We start from the raw sequence: 17,937 nt of genomic DNA, 5'->3' as shown, positions 1-17,937 counted from the left end.
GTTGTCTCTTTCTGCCTCCTCCTTGGGGATAAGGATGTAAGCTCTCAGCTAATGCTCCAGCACCATGGCTGCTTGCCTGCTGCCAAGCTGCCCACCATGGTGGACATGAGCTCTAACCCTCGAGACTGTGAGCCCCAGTAAACTCTTTCTTCTATGAGTTGTATAGATCATGGTTTCTCCTTACAGCTACAGAAAAAATAGCTAAGTAACTGAGTCAGCTTTGACCCAAGGAAAGAACACTTTGCACAGAGCTGGTGGACTGTGGTAGTTCTCCTAAGGTGGAGCTATGGCGGGTGGGGTAGGGAGTCAACATTGCTGGAGGACAGTTTGAAACTCAGTTCTGTCCCTGAGTACCGATCTTTTCAGTGGCTGACCAGTCAGGTGAACTTCTTTAAAAAGGGGTCTTTGGTAACCTTTTACTGGGAACAAAGATCATTATTTAACCATACTTACTTGGAATTTTTGGTTGATGTTTCCTAGTCCAGCAAAGACCGCGGCTAGAAAACAGTGCCTATTTTATTGAAATAAATGGCCTGTGAGGGGGTATTCGAAACAAAGCCTGACAAGCCATTTTCAGCTCCCCTCCAGCACTTTAGAGACGCTCACTTATATGTCAGCAATCAATATGCTAATTACAAATAAGCCCTATCTATTAAGCACTTAACCGACTCCAAGTACCTGTTAACTAAGCAACATTGAGCTAACCTTAGCTTGCCTCATCCTGAGATCAATAGGACTTCATTTCTCTTAAAGTACTCCATAATTTTTTTTCTCACATGATACCATACCACCATTTTCTAGGAGTCCAAATTAGTGAGAAATGTGTGTGTGTGCATGTGTGTGTGTGCACGTGCGCACTCCAAGCCTACAAAAACTCATAAACCTGTGGGAAACTAATGTATACACCAAACATTCAAAATGTGAGAACAAAAGAAAGCTAAACTAACACCCCGTGACAAGAGGAAAGCATGGGCCTGCCCGTGTCTAAGGGAGTACTTCCAGGTCTGACAGCCTGAGTTCAATCCCTGAGGCCTACATGGTAGAAAACCAATTCTTACAAGTTGTACAACACACACACACACACACACACACACACACACACACACACACACACACACACAATTAAAAAACTTCCGAGAGAGGGGACTGGGTATCTTTTATTTACATGGTAACTTTCACACATAAATGCAGACAAAGATGAGCAACAAACCCACTATTTAAAATAGTGTGCAAATCAGGGCATTCTCTCTGATGGTCTCACCCTCCAGAAGGCTATTCCAGCAACAGGCATGCTGGGAGAGACCGTGGGAGCATGGCCACGCGCTTGAACACTGTGAGAGATAGGCTGAAGGTGGCGTCTCTTCCTTTGAGAAGGAGCTGTGTTTCATTGACTCAGTGAGTGTCCAGGAACCTGGATGGTAGAAAACTGATAGAGGAGACTTGGGGACATGTTCTATGTTGACGCCTAAAATACCAAGTAGTTTATTTAGAAGAAAGGACACGAAGACACTGATAGGTGCTTGCCGTTTTCGGCCGTACACGCCGAGAAGAAAAGAGATGGAAGGGGATGGTGACTCAGGCGACCCCATCTCTCAGCCAGTGAGTGCTTAGAAGAGACACCTAAGGGAGCAGGGGATGGGCGCCAAAAAGAAAGGACCCCCACTGCACAGCGGCAAAGACTCCACGTGACACCTGGGACTCCAGCTTGGTTTAAGGCTCCTCTGTCACCATTAAGATTCTTAATTGTGTCCTGTTGACCCTGGAGAGTCTTCGTAAGAATTGAAGACACAGCTCTAGGACCTCGTTCACCCCAGGAGAGAGGAGAACATGGAGCCCACCTCCTCGTGCTCCTCCAGATTTTCTGCCTCGTGTGTGTGTGTGTGTGTGTGTGTGTGTGTGTGTGTGTGTGTGTGTGGAACCGAACACGACCCTGTAGATGTTTTACCACTCACAATTCGCTCTCCCTACTGGTTCACCCAGAAAGTAATAGAGCCTTCAGTTTCCTAAACAGAAACAAAGAAAATGACCGAGGGTTCCACTGAGAACACGGTAGTCTAAAAACTCAGCACACTAAAATGTAATTCATGGACACAGATGGACTGTCACATCGCTCCCCGCTCACACGTAAGAGAGAGAATCCGTGGGGAAAGTGCTTGACGCACAGGGATGAAGACCTAAGTTTGGATCTCTTAGAATCTACACAGCCAGGCTAGGAGGTACATGTCTGTAGTCCCAGCACTGTGAAGGTACGGGCAGGAGGGTCCCCGGGGCTGGCAGTCACGAGTTCTAGAGTCAGGGAGGAACTCTGTGGTAGGATTGTAAGTGGATCAGTGCATAGAGGTGCAGGCCTGGTGACCTGAGTTCAAACCCCCAGGTCCTACATACAGAAGGAAGAAGAGAACCTAGTCTACAGGTGTCCACTGAATTCCACATGTGCAGCATGGCACACACGTGTACACACACACACACACACACACACACACACACACACACACACACACCACCTCCACACAGTCATAATGGAGATAGAGAAGTGATTGAGGAAGGTATCCAGGTTGACCTCCACATGGATGTGCACCCACGTACATATGTACCCCACAGACCTGCGCACGCACACATGCACACACACACACACACCACAAAGAAAAACTTATGAAGAAAGAGAGACTAGCCAGGAGGTGATGTACATCCTGGCACTCAGGAGGCAGAGGCAGGTGAATCTCGGAGTTTAAGGCCAGTCTGGTCTATACAGCAAGTTCCAAAACAGTTAAGGCTACCCAGAGAAAACTTGTGTCAAAAAAAGAGAGGGGGGAGGGAGGGAGGGAGGGAGGGAGAGAGAGAGAGAAAGAGACAGACAGACAGACAGACAGACACTGAAAGCACAGAGACAGGACCAGTGGCCACCAGGGGGACGGGATGAGCATCTTCACAGGGGTGGGGACAGTGAAGATGTGTCTTCAATTCCGCCATTGGTGGCTTCGTTCCTGACTGTCCCATTACCGTGCTTCAGTATTTGAGGTTACCCTCTGTCCTGCTGACCCTGCTTCCCTAACTTTCAAGGGTTCTTCCTAATAGGGCAACTTCCTAAGTGGGGAGCTCCTTCCTGGGGAAATGGCTGTTGAACAGAGGGTAGTATTTACCAGCCTCATCATGTCTTGGTACCAGTGAGATGGCGGCAGCCTTCCTCAGGATTTCTGTGAGTTCACCATAGAAGTTCATCTCCTCAAACTGCCTGGAGATGATTCTGACAGTGAACAGCTCCTGTGATCCCAAAGATTTTCTTTTGGTGGATTGAAACCTCCATTGTGACCCTTTTGACTCCCCTGCAAGAAAAAAAAAAAAAAAAGAGCATCCAGCCTCCATCTTCCACGTGGTACTTTCATATCCTGAAAGGCATAATTCAATTACATTTCATTTTCTTTGCTGACTATTGCAATGATCTGATTTTGCTGGAAATAACGTCTGTTGTAGGGACCATTTCAGCAGCTTCATTCAGAGCGAGCCTTGGGGTGGCAAGGGACACTGTCTGAAATAAGGCTTGAAGTTCGCTCCCCTGTATGAAGGATAGCGAGGGGGTCTGTGGATCCAGCCTGTGCCTGCCTGGGTTCCCTGACTCGGCAAAGCTGTCCATCCATGCTGGATTTCCCAACAGCCCGAGTCCATGTCTCCAAAGCTATCCATCCTAATATAGAGAAAATGACCTCTTCTTTGCCCACACATCTGCCTTTCGTATTGCCTGCCAGCGTGGCAGAGTGCAAAGAAAACAAAGAGCCCTTTGCTCTTTGTGTGTGTGGAGGGGGATCTCACGCATCCCAGGCTGGTCTCAAACTCACCGTGTAGTGGAGGATGATCTCACTCCAGATCCTTCTGTCTCCGCCTCCTGAGTACTTGGACTACGGTGTGCCCCAGCGTGCTCAGTTTAGGCAGTGCTGGGGATTGAACCCAGGTCTTGGTGCATGCTAGACAAGCACTCTACCACCGGAGGTGTGTCCCAGCCCACGTTTTGCTTTTATGCCCAATAAGAACATCCCAAACACAGCCTGTGTGTGACATGCATAGCAGTCAACTCTTGGTTGCCTCTTGAAGATGGATGTTCTCCGAGCAGCCTAGCCATTGCCTATAAATGAAGCCCTGAGTACTGCGTTGTAGGGACACTGAGTATGTTTGAGTTTAAGCTGTTCCGAGATAAGCAATGGCATCTGCATTAATAAAGATGCTGCAGTGACTTGGTGCTGACCTCGATGTTCTAAAACTCTGTTGGCTCAGGCGTTGTGCGTGTTTTAATAACTGTTGACTGATCGTGGATAAAATGTGGACGATTATTAGTTTAGACAGTGCTATCTATCAAATGTCCAAGAAGAGACCACTATGAGGTAACCGTCAGTAGTGGTGGCTGATCACCACCACGGGTACGTTACATTTTATAACCATCTACAAATGTCTGCTTTTTAGTATTTTTCTCCCCTACTGGAAATGTAGTATTGCTGTGTGAGTGTGGTGGCACACACCTATAATCTTAGCATTAAGAGACTGAGGCAGGAACACAGTGACTCTGAGGCTAGCGTGGCATTTATAGAAGACTCTGTCTCAAAGTCCAAGGCCTGGAGATGCAGCTTTATCATCCTTGTTTATATAAGACCCTGGGTTCGATCCCAGCACCACTTTCCATACCAAAAGAAACAATGGCAGCATTGAGTTGTAAACCCTAAGAGCAAATAAATACTCAAGTGTCCATACTGATATCAATAATTTTACAAAGGAGGAAGAAACAACTCTTTCTCAAGAGAACTGCAAGTAATAACTGTGGAAGCAACATGAGAAACAGGTTCTCCGTGAGGCACGCAACACTGGAAGAAACAAGATCCCCAAGCAGAGGCTCACACAAGTGGACAGCAGTATGGGAGAAATGGGGTACAAACACTCTCAGCACGTCTCCCCAAGACATGATTGGCTATAAAGGAGAGGGCGCCGACTTCAGAGCGAGGTCACCAGCACACAGCCACTTAACTCAGGGCTTGCGGGAAGCATCACAGCCAAGGCGCATTGACATCCGGCATCCTTTGATGTGGTGCACCAAGAGGACATGACGTCACTTGGCAGTGGCCTTTCTAAGAGTACAAAGCCTCACGTGAGACAAATACCACACAGGCCCACTGAGATGAGGAGTTTCTGCAGACAGGAAGAGACTGGGAAGAATAAAACCACCAAAGGCACTGTGGGAGAATCCTGAGTAGGGTCCCGAGACAGAAAATGATGGAGAACAGAGTAGAATTCTATTAAGGTCTATAGATTAATTAATAATATGTGTGAAAGTTAATCTCCTGTTCCTGAAAATTGGATCGTGGTTACGTAAGATGGCGTTAGAGAAACTTGCTTAAAGGACGAAAAGAGCCCTTGAGCTGTATGCACATTTTTTGTAAGTTAAAAAAAAAAAAGTGCAATATTTACAAAATTGTTTTGAAAAGGAGCTATGGGTAATTAGTAGTGTATTTCTTTAACCAAAGAAGACCCAGACTACCTTGTAAGAAAGCCAAGCACTCACATTTTGTCTTTATCCTTTTTACTTGGTGTTCTTTCTTGTGTTTTCCATCCTGCATTTCCGCTTGCTTCAAGACGCGGAGCTGAGACCCTGTGACAGAAGTCCTTTCAGTGGGGTGGATAAAAACACATGCCTCACATTGCCCGTGGCCGCTTGGTTTTTCTAGTGGAATTGGCTCTGCTGGTCCTCTCCTGAGATCAGGACGTAACCAACTGAGTGTTGTCCAGCAGAGTTATATATTAGTTATTTTTCTAATTGCCATCACAAAATACCTGACAAAGGCAACTTTAAAAGGAACAGTTGATTTGGAGCTCACAGCCTGAAGGTACAGCCCATCATAACAGAGAAGACACATCTGGTCACATTGCAGCCACAGTTAGGAGGAGAGAGAGATGGATGCTAATGATCCCCATACTTTATCCTTTTTTATTTAGTCTAGGATCCCAGGCCATGAGATGGTGGACCCCAGACCATGAGATGGTGGACCCTCAGACCATGAGATGGTGGACCCCAGACCATGAGGTGGTGGACCCCAGACCATGAGATGGTGGGACCCAGATCATGAGATGGTGGGACCCAGACCATGAGATGGTACCACTCACATTTAGGGTGGGTATCCCAGACCACCCTCCTAGACACACCAAAAGACATACTTCCCTCACAATTCGAAATCCCATCAAGTTGGCAATGAAGATTAACCCTCACAAGTACCAATTCACAATTGAAAATGACACATTTCAAAGAATGCACAGTGGGAAACCTCATTGTGAACCGGACATGGCGGTACACATGTGTCATCCCAGCATTTGGAAAGCAGAGACGGGAGGAACTTGAGGTTGAGGCTGGCTTGAGATACACAGCAAGATTAGGCTTCATAGAGAGAGTCCATGTCTCAAAAAAATAAATAACATGTGACAAGTGAGAAAAACGGAAGAAGGCTTTATGTAAAGGAAAGGTAACGATCTAAGGATTCTAGAGATGATTCTGTATATTTTAAAGTAGTCCTTTATTCACATACAAAATTCAGCCTCAAAGGAGCTTACCATGTGTCTGTCTGTGACTGCCTCTGCTTTAACATCTCAGAATCATCCTCTCTTTTGCATTTATTTATTTATTTATTTAGAGACAGATTCATACTAGATAGCCTCATCCTCCTGTCTCAGCCTTCCAGGCTGCTAGGATTTGCACACCCCACCACCGGGTCCCAAACAGTCCCTTTTACCACACTACTCTAGCTGCAGAGCAGATTTCCTCCTGTGATTTATTACGGTTCACCTGCTGTCTCGAGAGTAGGGTGATAGTCTAGGAGCAGAGGTGTTCTGAGTTCCTACCTCTGATGAGAACAAGGAAAAGAGTTTAAGGAAGCTTGGAGTCTGAGATATATATATATATATATATATATATATATATATATATATATATATATATATATATATATATGGCAGTACATCAGACACTAAGAAGAAAGAAATGAGAGCACGCTGATTCTGCAGAGTGGAGGTGGGAGCCTTCACACATTGTTGAGGACCAGTTCTGGCATCACTCCTGACTCCAGATCCTAGAAACACAGCCAGGTATCACCCCAGAACTGGGTCAAGAGTGAGGCTCCCGAATACATTGTTCCGTCATCTTTTGCAAAGTTCTCTTCTTAAGAAATGTAGCTAGAGAAACCTAGTGCCATGGACACTCTCAGGAATCTACGAGGGTGACCCCTGCTAAGACTCCAAGCAGTGGGGGATACGGAGCCTGACCCGGCCATCTCCTGTAACCAAGCAAACTTCCGGTGGAGGAATTGGGACACCAACCCACCACAAAACCTCTGACCTATAATTCGTCCGGTCTACAAGATATGCTGCGGTAAAGGAGGCACAGAGATTGTGGGAGTGGCCAGCCAGTGACTGGTCCAGCCTGAGACCCATGCCACGGAGAGGGAGTCCACCGCTGACACTGCCTGGAGGGCCAGGACCCAGAGGCTGGGTATCCCAGGGACCTAGGATAGAACCAAAGATGACTGGCAAAAAAAAAGTCAATGTACTGATCCTAATGATAGTCTGCTAAACTCCTAGATTGGTGCCTAGCTCAGTGGTCATCAGAGAGGCTCGACCCAGCAACTGATGGGAGGAAATGCAGAGTCAAACGTGAGATGGAGCTCAGGGAATCCTGCAGAAGGGAGTGGGAAAGATTGTAGGAACCAGAGGGGCCAAGGACGCCACAAGAAAATCCACAGAATCAACTAACCTAGGATCCTAGGAACTCACAGAGACTGAACTGACAATCAGGGAGCTTGCATGGGACTGGCCTCGGCCCTCTGCATGTGTGTCGTGTAGCTGGGTCTTCTTGAGCGACTGCTAACAGTGGGGGCAGGGGCTGTCTCTGACTCTGCTGCCTGCTTTGGGGACCCTTTCCTCCTACCGGGCTGCCCCATTCAGTCTTAATAAAAGAGGCAGGCGGTTTCCCAGTCTCACTACAACTTGATAAACCGTGGCTGGCTGGTGTCCATGGGAGGCCTGTCCTTTTCTGAAGAGAAACAGAGGGGGAGGAGAGAAGGGGAGAGCGGAACTGTGATTGGGATGCAAAAATAATAAAAAATACATACATACATACATACATACATACAAGCAGACAAAAAAGGAAAGGTAGCTGGTCATCAAATAAGTAGCCTTTCCCCACCCCTTAGACAAAGAAAGAGCAGGCGTAACACCAATAACAAGGCCAGGAACTTATGACCCATAAGTTATGAGAAAGTTAATTATCTACCTGCAGAGAGACCAAGGAAGTAATACAATGTGTGCAGCAAGGCCTTGTCACAGAGGCTTAGAAGCCTTTAAGATTTAGTTTGGGCAATTTATTAAAGAGAGAAGTTTCAGTGTGTGTGTGTGTGTGTGTGTGTGTGTGTGTGTGTGTGTGAGAGAGAGAGAGAGAGAGAGACAGAGACAGAGACAGAGACAGAGACAGAGACAGAGACAGAGACAGAGTTTGAACTTTAAGAAGAACATTTCACGTCTCCGTAGGTAGGACAAGGAATATATCCATCGTAACTTTTGTAGTTTTATCGACCACAACATACCTATATTTCCATGCCTAAAATGAAGAGGGTGTTCTGTGAATGTTAAGTCAGGAAATCTTGAAGAACTTGACAATCTTGGCGGTTTACAGTTACAGGCATTGAAGATGACCGTTTGTAATCAGTTGTCATAGCTGTTGAGTGACAAGCGGATGTGACCGAGTGGGATGCCTCTTCCAGGGTGGCGGTAGAGCCACGCTGGCTGCCTGGTGAGCAGCAGCCTTCCGGGGCCTGGGGGAAAGGGCTGGAGTTTTGTCCAAGGCCAGCGCAGAAGTAACAAAGTAGCTAAGTGCAGGTACAGGGCAGGCTCCTCTGGGAGCTCAGGGTGCTGGTCCCGAGGCCCCGTGAGATTGCAGGATTGCATGCTGTTCTGAGTGCCGCTGAGCACTCTGCCAATGCTGTCACGGGCAGAGCTCCGGCCACCACTCCCCGCCCTGAGGCAGCAGGGATGACCAGAAATCCACACTGCTTCTGAGCCCCTTACAGGCACAGCTTCCTCCTGCACCCATGTGCCGGAGCTGCCTGGCAAATGCTGACTCCAGCGCTTCAGCTCCATCCTGGCTCCGTCCCCCCGTGCCAGGAACCTTGGGGAATAGACAGGGATTTGGCAAGATTCCTAGGAAATGGATGGCGCCCCAGTGAGCATTGTGGATCGCGTCCCCCAGTGTTGCCAGACACACGCGTTGCTGTTTCTCACTCTTCCTAGAGAAAGGAGGGCCATTTTGGAGCAGCTCTTTAAATGGAACGGAGGGGAGACGGTTCCGCCATGCTCAGAACTTCCTAACACAGGAAAGAATTCACTTTCCCAAAACTTCTTCTTGGGTGAGAAATCATGAAAATCTGGCGTCTGAATTCCCCCGACTTTTCAGACTTAGCTGAGGCAGAGAACGGATCCGTTGCCTTATTGACTGCTATCATTAGTTGGAGGTGAGGGACCCGAGGCCTCTCTGTAGCAGCGAGCTCGTCTTCTGCCTGCCTGTGTATTACCCCTCTATCATTTTTTTAACTCCCTCTCTGACTCCTTTGATATGGTAATGATCTTGCACAAGAAAAGCCATTTTTATGTGAGTGCTTAAGGAATTAAAGGTGAGAGAGAAGATAAAGGGTGTTGAGAAAAATGACAGTTTGTCATTAAACTATAAGTGAGTGTAGCCCTTGGGATGACGAAGCGATGGAGCAGGCCAGAGGGAGCCCAGGGCTTGGACTGCCCGTGCCTCTGGCAAGCGCAGGGGACAGTTCCTAACCGGCTGGCTTAGCGCTGGCCTAACAATGTGTGCTTGCCAGCGGATTGATTTCCCTCTGCCCTCCACAGACCTGGCTGCAGCGAAGCCCTGTGTCCTCCACGTGATGCTGAGCCGAATCAGATTTTCCTTTTAGTTGTTCGATCCCATTTTCCTTCCTCGAGCTTAGAAGGCACACTTGGGACTGTATAGTAATTGCCTCCCCACACTGGACTGCTGATCCCTTTATTGGATTGGCGTAGGGTTTCCGAGGACTCTGTTTAACAGGCAGTGAGTCTCAGCAATGCAAACAGCTCCCGTGTTTAAACAAGCATCCATTAGGCCGGGGAAACAAGGCGATGCCAGCCCATTTGGTGCGCTGGGGTGCCGACGGCTGGAGGTGAGCAGGGCAGCGAGGCCCCCACTGGAGCCAGACAGGATGGGGGCTCCAAGGAGAAACGCAGGATTCCTGGTGTAGGAGATGGAGCCCGTTCTCTCTGGGTTTCTAGAAGAGGAAGGTGAAAGGGGAGGGGACTGGAAGCGTTGTGGCAAGGGACACGTGCAAAACTCATTAATATCTCATTATGTTAGAATTGCCATCTCCCCACAGATTGCCGTTAACATTGGCGGTGGCGGTGAACGGACCCGAGGAAAGCAGCCCCCACCCCCCAGCTTCATGCAAGCCCCGGCAAGCTCCCCACGCCTGTTTTGCACCAAGGGAGTGGTGGTGTTGGATTTGTGAGGGAAGGCTGTGAGGAAAACCCCACAGGAGCACTAGCAAGCCGCTTGGGGGAGGGAGGCAGACAGAAAACTGTGGTTTGTAAATACACAAAGTGGCCCGCTTCCAGTGTGCCAGCCCGAGTGGAGGGGGAAAGGGAACAGGCAAAAATCAACACATCGCAGCCGCGTCAACCCCGGCCATCCTGAGGCCTGGAAACGGGGGTGAGGGCTGTGGGGCGGGGGGGTTGACTGAACTCCTGATGGTCAGAAAGAAATGAGAGGCACACTAGATCAAAAGAGAGCAGAGAGGGGAAACGGGGTTCAGCCAGAGAAAGTGGGAGGACTGTGTTCCCAGGTGCCTCAGTTGGGTAAGTGGAGACAAAGAAGATTCTTTGTCCTCAGTGTCTACAGCTCTGACCTGGCTGGGTCCCAATCAGTGCAGTCTCGCTGAGGAGGTAAGTACCCCACCCCAGGGGTAGCTCTGTGCCCATTTTCCAAGCCCAGCCTCTGCACAGCACTCACCCGAGTGGCACCCCAGGATGCCCGGGCTGGGACTGGGGCCTTAGGGATGGGAAGTTGGAGCCCTGCACCTCCAATGGCAAGGTCCCTGCAGACCTTCCATTCTGTTGTTACAGTGTCAGATGTGTGTCTGTCTGTGTGGACACACCCACATCCTCCCTCCCTTAACAAGAGACAGTCATGTAACAAGATGTACAAAGTGTAACAAACAGCCTGTAGATTTTGTTAGGAAAACACCTTAGAGTCATTTCATCAATATTCTTTTAGGTTGTTCATTCCTGCCTTTTGTTTTGTCTTTTTTTTTTTTTTTTTTTTTTTGAGATGATGTTTTAGAGTAGCCTGGAATGCACTACATACCCAAAGATTCCCATGCTTCCACCACCTCCCCAGTGCTGGGATTCCAAACACACACCCCCAAGCCTGGTTTATGCAAGGCTAAGGATGGAACACAGAGCCATGTTAGAAGAGTGTTTTACCAACTGAGTTACATCCCGGAGTTAGTGTTAGGTCTGGAGTGCCCTAGTTTGCTTTCTACCTCTGGGATAAACACTGTAACCAACAGCAACTTGAGAAGGAAGATGTTCTTTTGAAAATCTTACATCTGAAGGGAAGTCAGGGCAGGAACTCAAGGCAGGAACTGAGGCGGAGGCCATAGCAAAACTCTGCTTCCAAGCTTGCTCAGCCTGCTTCTTATTAATAAAACCTGCCCAGGGATGGCACCACCCACAGTGGCTGGGCCCTCCCACATCAATCCTTAATCAAGCAAGTACCCCATAGGCTTGCCTACAAGCCAATCTGATGGAGGCGTTTTTTCTCAGTTGAGGTTCCCTCCTCCAAGGTGACTCCAGCGTGTGCAAATTGACAAAAAAAAGAAAGGAACGAAACACAGAAAATAACCAGCACAAGGAATCCTTATTTCCACCTTGGACCCTCTAACTTGGACGTTCTGGTTCTAACACCATTCACACAGCCACAAAGGGACACATACATAGACACAGCCCTTGTCCTAGGACCAGTCAGGGGAGGAAGGAGTATAGGTGTGTGACTGAGTTACTATGACATGATAAGATCAGTTCCCAAATATGGTTTGTGAAAACCCTGAAGGACTTGCTTCGATCTGACTTCAGACAATATTTTTTAAAGATTTATTTTCATTATTTATGATATGTGTGGATCTATGTAAATGTTTATGGACATATGTGTGCAGGTACCCTTGGAGGTTGGAAGAGAGTGTCAGAGCCCCAGGAACTAGCCACTGTGAGCCATTTGACATTGGGTCCTAGAAACTGAGGTCTGGTCCCCAACAAGAGCAGTGAACACTCTTAACTGCTGAGCCATCTCTCCAGCTTTTTAAGATAATTTTCTACTAAAATATGGATTATTCATTAACTTTCAAAAAGACAAAAAAGTTAATGTCATCATTGTAAGCTGTTTGTGTTCCTTTGTGGGGATAAATAACTTGGCTCATACTGGTTGTTAGTTTGTTATGTACAGGAGTGCCTGTAATGAGCATTTTAAAATTAATGTATTTGGTAATCACAATCAAGTTTATTTGGGTTTGAAAAAACAGTTAGGGTGTGCAAATACTGCTGAGAAACAAATTTAACAAGGCTCTTTTATTTTCAGTGTGGTCTCTATGGTAAAAATGCTAAAATATGACCTTCTGTATCTTAAAATACATTATTCTTTTGACAATGAAGCTTTGATGCAATAAGCAAGGATAATGAGAACAAAGTCAGAAAATGGCTTTGTGTCAGGAACATTTACTTCCTGTTGTTCACATATTGACGTTACCGAGCTTAATTTCAGCAAACACACAATCAGAAGGAAGACCCCGTAGTTCCAGTGAACAAGGCTTCCGGGGCTTAAACTCTTGCAACAGGTCCAGGTTTGGGGTGGCGCACAGCCCACAAGATGCCAGACAGTTCCTTAGGTACTGATTCCTTCTGCTCTGTCCTTCCCACTGGCATGGCCAGGACCCACGTAGAGATTTGCACTTCCCCAGTCAACCGTTCCCAACATCTAAACACACACCCGGCACAGCTCCCTGGGCTGCCTGCCTCTCTAGGAAAGAGAGAGTGAAAGTTAACTTTCATCGCAACTCCCACAAAACAAAAAAAAGCCGTGACATCCAAATTGCCCTTCTGAAGAAAGGGGGCTCGTGAGACAGCGGAATCGCAGCTCAAAATAAAACGGGATTTAATGTTTGGTTGAAAAGAAAAGGTGAATTTCCAGCTCCTTCCAGGCTTTTGCCATGAATAAAACTCGAAAATGAAATATCAGAAAATCCAAGATGAGATGGTACTTAGCTCCTTCATCCCTCTCCGGTCCCCCGCCTGCAGAGAGGCGTATCTAAACCATCCCAGATGGCTGCGCTATTTTTAAAGCTCTCCAGAGAAGGAGTCTCTCCCACCTCCTCAGTCACCCGTCCCAGAAGCTCTTGTTCCTCACTGCCAGAATATTTTTTGAGAGCCCCTGGGGGGGAAAAGACAACTGTCTTCAAATTGGGACCCTTTAGGATTTTACCCCGTGGTACAGAGGAGGAACCCGGAGGGAAGTGTGGGCAGTATCTTTCTCTCTCCAGTGAAAAAGAGTACTCTCTGATCTTGGGATTTCAGTTTTGTGAAGGAGCTTGTCAGGGGTCATTCCAACATTCTCTTGGGCTTGTGATATGTACAGCACTTTCGTAAGGATGAAGGACTGAGTAAATATTCATGCTTAGGACTTCGAAGGAGAACATGGTCACATTTACACACACACACACACACACACACACACACACACACACACACACACTCCAGACTGGTTCATGCGATTGTTCATTCATTCATTCATTCCCCAAATACTTCCTGGATACCGCTCAGATGTTGGCTGCCTGAGACTCAGACAGAGAAGAAAGTAAAACAGACAAGGTCCTATTTCAGAGAGCAAGGTAGAGGTGCCTGAGGAGCAGCCCTCAAGGTTGTCTCCTGGCCTCTACATGCCTTACTTGGGGGTTTCACCGAAGTTTGATTCCAAAGGAATTCTGTAGCCATTCCCTCCCTGTCTCAATAGCCTCCCCCAAAATGTATTTAAGATGAAGAAGAGGTCAGGATTTGTTCAAGGTAAACCCGTGTTCCATTCAAGCTGTCTTGTCCCTTGGAGTGGGGCATCAAAGGATACCCCAAGTGCTGTTTAGTCTCCAGCTTGACAAGGTACTTGGGGTGGATACACACCCCCTTCTGAGATGAAGCAATGTGGGAATCTATCAGTTCCTGGATCTCCATCTGTCATGGTTGGAAGGGAGGGACCTGCTGGGGCTAACCCTTGGTTAATGTACTGGAGTAGAGCGTAGTAATGGGAAAGATGCACACTGCCTTTGCAGGCTCGGCGAGACTATCTGGAAGTAATATTTAAAAATAGACACAGGCCCACTAACCTTGTCGCTCTCCGAGTCACTGCCTGTTGACTAGACATGGCCACCTCTCTTTGCTAATACGGAAACTGGCTTAATTAACTCAGAAAATTTCGCAAGGAGACTCTGTTTCCAAAGAGGAGTTCCCCCCCTCTTCCTGCTTGCTGACATTCCCATAGCAGTTAATGCAGGCTGTGTTAACGCATTGCTGTGGCCAGCTGACAACGGAGCATGCTCTCAAACCTTTCCCCTTGCGCCCTGACAACTGAGACCAGAGTCATCAGCTACCCAGAATGATTCTGCAACATGAGAGTCATTTGCATGCGTGTGTGATATGGGAGGCTGATGCCTATTGGGGGTAAATATAAGCCTCCCAGTTGACTGAAGGCCACTGAACGATTCCGGATTTATTACGTGTGTCCTTGCTTCTCAGCCTATGGATTTAGGCAAGCCTGGGGTCACATCTGTAACCCTGAGTTTGGTGTTCGTATTGGCTCAGCCCCATTGAACCCAAAATATGTGCAAATTGGGGTGTTAGTGCCAGGCTTGGATCCCTTTGTCTGTGAAACCGTGTCCCTCTGCAGCTGATACTCGGGGGCAGTTGTGGAGGGAAAGACGCTTTTGACTTCATTCCGGGTTGTTTCCTTTTTAACTGGTTTTGGTCCCATCTATAATTTCCTCATCCGATCCACTGTGAATTTCCCTCATGCTGTGGCCTGTGTTCGATGAGCTTTGGTGCTGTTAGGTTTTCTGCTCTCTCCTCTTTCCCTGTCCTTAGCTCAGAGGAGACCTCAGCTCAGATGGCGGCACTGTTTCGGGAGTGATCTGCCACGTTTATGAGATTTACTGTGGTCATTTCCCCCCTCTTCCTCCCTCCCTCTCTCCCTCTCCCCCCCTCTTCCTCCCTCCCTCCCTCTACCTTTCTCTCTCTCACTCTCTCCCTCCGTCTCTTTCCCTCTCTCTCCCTCCCTCTCCCTCTCCCTCCCCCCCCCCCCCGCCCCCCCCCCACCATGGTTCCCTATGAATTAAGATCACAGGTACAGGCACTGGAAGCCTGGGCACATTATAGTGACGAATACTATTACCTACCTCCCTCTCTAACAAGTTCTTCCAGGTAGACTCGGCCTTATTCATCTCTCCAGCCCCAGCGTCTCACACGGGGGCCCAGCGCAGAAATGATGTTCCAGGCATTGCCACTGAAGAAGTGAATTCATTTTTGCAGAGCCCTTTATAATTTATAGAGACGCTCCACATAGCAGCGTGGGGGCGATTGTTTTTAAGGCCTCGCCGAGAGCATTTCTTCCCTCCCTCATTTCTTTGTGATTGGGAAATTGCTTTGGAATTTGGGAACACTGATACTTTTGGTAAATGTCTTTCATGAAAAGCCAAAATCTAAGTACTTTTTTTTTCTATGTGAGGGGCTGTGGGAGAGAGAGTGGAAAGAAGGAATTTGTTACTTGTTTTTTTTTTGTTGCTGTTGCTTTCTTGTGTCCAGAGGTTTGGGCGGGGGGGGGGGGGGGGGGGGGTCTTGACCAAATCACCCACGCTGCTTCCGTGTCCACAGCCGCAGGGCTGCGCATCCAGGCCGCACCTGCTAGGCCTGGGGAAGGGCTTCGGCCCTCCTCCTACACCCAAGTCAGTGGAAGTGCTGACCCCACAAGGTCCCTTGGCTCTGTGGCTCTCGTCAGCATCACACACTTACCTCAGAGAGCTGACCAGGAGTTGGTTCCTTTCCTAAATGGCTCCAGCCACCCCTACTTATCGCTTTATCTCTGAGTCCTTTCCAAGGAACTCAAGTGTAGATGTCCGAAAACAACTGTGTTACTGCTTCTCAGAAACACTCCTGAGGGCTTCGGATGTGTAAGCATGTGCTTAGCACTTGTGAGGCCTGCCTTCTGACCGGGGATCCAAAGGACAAGCAAACCTCACTGGGGCTCGGGATCAAGAGCAAAGCAGACAGGTATAGAACCTTGAAAATCAGGGAGATTGTTGATATTTACAAGTAGAGCAATTGGCATACTTGGAATTATAACGAGAATAATGTGTGTGTGTGTGTGTCTGTGTGTGTCTGTGTGTGTGTGGAGAGAGAGAGAGACAGAGACAGAGAGAGACAGAGAGAGACAGAGAGAGAAAGAAAGAGAGGGAATGTAGATGACATAAAACCCAAACAGGACAGTTGCTGATCTATAGTCTCAGCTTTCCATGCTCCAGATACTGAGATTCCTCCCCCTGGTTCTCAGAAGCAGAGAATTTAGTGTGTTCTTTTGCATGCCCCATTTCTGCCTGGAATGGGCATAAGGAAAACCTTTCAGTAAGGACTGTTATTATTAAGTATGTATTATGTTGACTTACTGCCCAGATTATGGCACGGAGGTCAGAAAACATAATGCTCATAAGTGAGACGAACCGTGATTTGGAAATGCTCATTTTGGCCTTCGCATGGGGTGACCTTGGCCGACTGCAGATTCGTGCTCCATGGCTCTGTTAGTTCCGAGAGCTTCCATAACAAGGTACCATAGAAGTGTGGTTAGCAAGCCCTAAACATGTGTTTCCTCACAGTCCTGGGCGTGGGCAAAGCCGGGCACTGGGCAGGGCCAAGCTCCCTCTAAGGCTCCGTTGCCTGTGTTAGAGGCATGGGTTCCTCCGGGCTCCTTCCTGCCTCCTGGAGTTTGCCAGGACTCTAACATGCTTGATTGGGAACTGTACCCTGCAGTTGCTGACGCCGCTGTCTGCGACATTCTCCCTGTGTGTCACTTATGTTTACATGACCACTTGCTCATAAGATGAACAAGCTGTGATGGCCTGGGGCTCATTCTTCACCAGTCTGACTTCATCCTAACTGATTTCATCTGCAGAGACCACATTAAAAAAAAAAAAAAAGAGCCATATTCTGAGGTGCTATGGGGTAGAAGCTCACCATATTTTGGATGAGGGACAAAGCCCACCCCACAGCAGTGGTTCTGCCTTTGTTTTCCGCCTTCAGGAAGTGTTGTTGTTGCCTTGCGATGGGCCAATGCTATAGGACAAGTTCCCGTGTCCTCCTCTTCCATGGCATGCTTCCGGAAGTGATAACCTTGAACCAAGGTCACCGAGAACGTGGAAACCGCAAGCCATGCTGTTCCTTCTCTTTCCAAAGAATCTCTCACCCACATTTGTCTTCTAATCATTCTTTCCGAAAGCTTTGATGTGCTGTTCTTTATTATCTCAAAAACAAAGACCTCCACGGGATACACAATGACACCGTCGCAAAGAAAAAGGGTATGTCAGTTTCTCAAAAAAAGTTAAAAATAGAATTACCATATGTCCCAGCAATCCCACTGCTCGGTGTTCACCTGAAAGAGTGGAAACAGGGTCTCGGTCAGGTATTTCATCTCCCGTGTTCATTATCAGCATTGACTCCAGGAAAGGGTCAGATGTCCATCAGCAGGTAAATGGAGGAGCAAAGTCAGTCCTTTGCATTATGTTGTGGTCCACTTGGGCT

At 47.8% G+C, this 17,937-nt stretch overlaps 1 protein-coding gene and 1 long non-coding RNA gene across 4 annotated transcripts in view; one reads left to right on the top strand and one right to left on the bottom strand.

Annotated features, from left to right (window-relative positions):
• Maml3 (mastermind like transcriptional coactivator 3) overlaps positions 1-17,937 on the top strand; it is a 431,258-nt gene that overhangs the window by 212,806 nt on the left and 200,515 nt on the right. The gene's annotated exons all lie outside the window — the stretch shown is intronic.
• On the bottom strand, positions 1,140-13,164 carry LOC121830134 (uncharacterized). Of its 2 annotated transcripts, none has more exons than XR_013052053.1 (4): positions 8,607-13,164; positions 5,543-5,629; positions 3,141-3,323; positions 1,140-1,465 (listed from the first exon to the last, which is right to left on the bottom strand). It is a non-coding gene; the product is annotated as an uncharacterized LOC121830134 (long non-coding RNA). The 2 variants fall into 2 exon arrangements; XR_006073090.2 differs by having other exon boundaries at positions 1,140-1,411.

This window comes from Peromyscus maniculatus, chromosome 6 (genome assembly GCF_049852395.1).
Source record: "Peromyscus maniculatus bairdii isolate BWxNUB_F1_BW_parent chromosome 6, HU_Pman_BW_mat_3.1, whole genome shotgun sequence".
Lineage (NCBI taxonomy): Eukaryota > Metazoa > Chordata > Mammalia > Rodentia > Cricetidae > Peromyscus > Peromyscus maniculatus.
This window is presented reverse-complemented; position numbering and strand designations above follow the sequence as displayed.